We start from the raw sequence: 3778 nt of genomic DNA, 5'->3' as shown, positions 1-3778 counted from the left end.
AGATGCATCAACAAAAGTAATAGCCACTTCCTCATCAAATGGCGGAGTCAACTAAGAGGGAACAAATTTAAGAGCATATACTCCGTCACAAATACTAGTTCAACAAATCACTAAGGCTAAGAGGATGGCACTAAATCACCTCCAAATGGTGTTAAACTAGACTACTTTCGTCCTCAATTTCCAAATACTTTCGTCAAGAGCGATCGGATGGCGTGCAATGATGATCCCCATGATGCTAGTAGCATATGACATGACAAGTCTCGAGTTCTCTACAAAAGTAAAGGTCATCACATTCATCAACATGGGAGGTGGGATGCATATAAAGAACAAGCACAAGAATCATTTCCCAAATAACCACATGTATCATAAGAATATGAAAATGAAAATGCATGCACATCATTCTCAATTATGGAGGGAGGGTTAACACGATTTTGTTGAACATTTTGAACATAAGAGGGAGAATCAACCTCAACTTGTGGTTCAATCAATCGTGTCACTCTCCCAAACCCATAATTAGCATCCGTCTTAGCCACTTTCTCAAGCAAAGATCTTGCCTCATCATCACCCAAACTATCAAAAGCACCTCCGGCCGATGCATTTATCAAATCTTTAACGGCATGATGCAAATTGTTAAAGAAAGTTTGTGTGATTAGCCAAATTGGGATCCCATGATGAGGGCAAGCTCTCAAAAGTTCATTTAACCTTTCCAAAGCCTCACTTAAATTCTCAAACTCGCCTTGATGGAAAGTAAAGATCTCATTTCTTAGTTTGGCGGTTTTAGAAGGTGGAAAATATTTGGTAAGAAAGGCTTGAACAAGGTCATCCCAACTAGAAAATGTGCTAGGAAGGTGAGAATATAACCATCTTTTGGCTCCATCCCCAAGGGTAAGAGGAAAGAGCATGAGTTTTATAACATGTTCGGACACACCATTCTTCTTCACCAAAATGCATTTTCTATTAAACCTCTCCAAATGGTCCAACACATTCTCATTTGGTAGACCAAGAAACACATCTTTTTGAAAAATTTCAACCCAATCCGAATGCAAGTCAAGCTTCACATCCTCTCCAATATTAATAGGAGAGGCAAACAAGTTCGGATCGGGTCTACTATAATCACGTAAAGACATGGATGAAGACATTATTGAATGCAAGACACTAAATGCAAGACTTTATATGCAAGTGACTAACAACTATAACTAAAAATGCAAGTAAACAAACAACGTATTTTTTTCTTTTTTCAAATATTCATTTTTTTCTTTTCTTTTTCAAAAGCAATAAAATGACTAATCCTAAAACTAAACTAAGACTTATATCTAACAAGGCACCATCCCCGACAACGGCGCCATTTTAATAGCAGGGTAAAGTCGTCACACCCTTATCAAAAACAAATTTATAAAGCTCGATACCTAACTAGTAAAATCGGGTAAGTCGAGGTCGATCACAAGGATGGTGGGGTTAGAATCGAGTTATAAGTCTCGGTCTTTGCTTTAGTCTAGTCAATCAATAATGAGAGGTTTGAACTAAACATCTAATTGAAATGATTAATGATATGAAATAAATAACTAAATGACAATTAAATAAAACTAAGATGAATGAAGCAACTAAAATAAACAAGATTAAACTTTATTTAAGAAAGATGTTGGAGGATTTACGGAGTTCAAGCCAAGAGGTGATGATTTTCTAAAGGCTAAAAGATAGACAAGAATCAAGGTAAAAGTGTGCTAGTCAAAGGGGTATGGTAGACTCTCTCAAGCCTAATATAAAGCTAGAACAATCGTCCACTCTCGTTACCACAATTGCCGCACCAAATCCCAACAAAGTCACCACTCACTCTCGTGACAATGGATCCTAAGTCCCCTCTCTTGATTCTCCCTTTCCCGACCCAAGTCTCCTTGCGGAAGGGTAGTGATATAAAATGTGGGTCCTAGAGGCCTACTAGGTGCATTTAACAAACTAAACAATCAAGAAGGCAAAACCAACCACAAATTAACCTCAAAACTTGTTGATGAAATATTGACCTAAAGAAAACCATACATTCAAGGCATAAACTCCAACCCCCAACAAATAAAACTACTCACTAAACATGTGTAAAACTACACTAATCAAACAATCCACTAACAATATTGTATCACCAAACATGATTAAAACGATAAAGATAAGTACTTTAATCTAAACAAACAGGATTGAAACAATAAAGGTAGGAACTTTAATCTAAACAAACAATTAAACTAGATTTGAATTAAAGCAATAAAATGAGAAAAGGGAAGAAAATTATACCATTGATGAATAAAGTAGGAAATTTGGTTGAATATGATAAGGATGAATCTCTTCTCCCTTCAATTACAACCCACTAATCTAAAAGTAAACTATTGATAATTTTGGATATTGAATGAACTAAAGAGTAATTAAATTAATGATGAAGAAAGATAAAGACTTTGGTTAATGAAAATTAAAGGGAGAAATATTAGGGTTCTTGTTACAATAATGGAGAGACTAATTTTTCTAATCTAATTTTGAGAGAGAGTATTCTAATCTAGGGTAGTCTAATCTAATGTAGTGTGTAATTCCTCATCTAGGGTAGTGTTCTAATGTGTGTCCTTTTATACTACTAGTCTAATAATCTAATACTCCCTCCAATTTCATTTATTGTTTCCCTTTCTTTTTGCATAAGAAATAAGGGAATCAATTTGGACCACACAATACACATGACCCCACATCAAATTGATTTTGGACCACACAAAGTTGTATAAAAAGGGAAAGAGGGAACAATAAGAAAAATGGATGGAAAGGGAAAGGGAAACAATAAATGAAATTGGAGGGAGTAGTAATAATAATAGTAGTGTAATAATAATTCCAATTCTAATTCTAATTCTAATTCTAATTCTAATTCTAATTCTAATTCTAATTCTAATAATAATAATAATAATAATAATAATAATAATAATAATAATAATAAAAATAAAAAAAAAAAAAAAAAAAATAATAATAATAATAATAATAATAATAATTGATGAATAAAAGTTTGAAAAAAAAAAAAAAAAAAAAAATAATAATAATAATAATAATAATAATAATAATAATAATAATAATAATAATAATAATAATAATAATAATAATAATAATAATAATAATAATAATTGATGGGGCATATTCTACACCCGCTGACCGAGTCAACATATTGAGCAAGGTCAAAGCCAAAAGACAGAGCAAGGTCAAAGATATCCACAAAGAAGTCAACACCTTGACAACTAACCGACGCAAAATTGACTGTCATTGTCACTGGTCTCACTGGTCAATCACCACCGAGACACATCCGCGTACTCACATCCAAGACCCCTCGGCATGGAGTCAATAGGGCCCGCCGGCCTGCCATGGGTCCCCCGGCCGAGGGTAGAACAGTCTTTCCACCTGCTAAAGCCACTTGGCCACTACGTGACAAAAGGTGAAAGTCTATAAATACTCCTCAACCCTCATTGAGGAAAGGATCCGAAAATAATCAATTAAACATACTAATCTGGTATAAACTCCCTTATCTCTCTACAATATACTTTGTGCCAAGTAACACACAACTTAATCCCTTTAAGTTTACTGACTTGAGCGTCGGAGTGAGTTCGCTCGGTACCAAGCCGAGCCCTCAGTTTGTTCATTGTTTCAGGAGAGGCCGAAAAGAAGAGTCAAGCAAAGTCATCATTCTACAAGCTTACGTGGTAACAAATATGCTCTGGAACTACACCCGGAACAATTGGCGCCGTCTGTGGGTAACTCCATACTAAAAGCT

General features: G+C 34.8%; 1 non-coding gene across 1 annotated transcript; it reads left to right on the top strand.

Annotated features, from left to right (window-relative positions):
* Positions 1 to 663: 663 nt before the first annotated feature.
* LOC141644865 (small nucleolar RNA R71) lies at positions 664 to 770 on the top strand. Its single transcript, XR_012544468.1, has one exon. It is a non-coding gene; the product is annotated as a small nucleolar RNA R71 (small nucleolar RNA).
* The last annotated feature ends 3008 nt before the right edge of the window (positions 771 to 3778 follow it).

Source organism: Silene latifolia, chromosome 2 (assembly GCF_048544455.1).
Source record: "Silene latifolia isolate original U9 population chromosome 2, ASM4854445v1, whole genome shotgun sequence".
In the NCBI taxonomy this organism is placed as follows: domain Eukaryota; kingdom Viridiplantae; phylum Streptophyta; class Magnoliopsida; order Caryophyllales; family Caryophyllaceae; genus Silene; species Silene latifolia.
The sequence above is the reverse complement of the archived record's forward strand: the minus strand, read 5'-3'. Positions and strand labels throughout refer to the sequence as shown.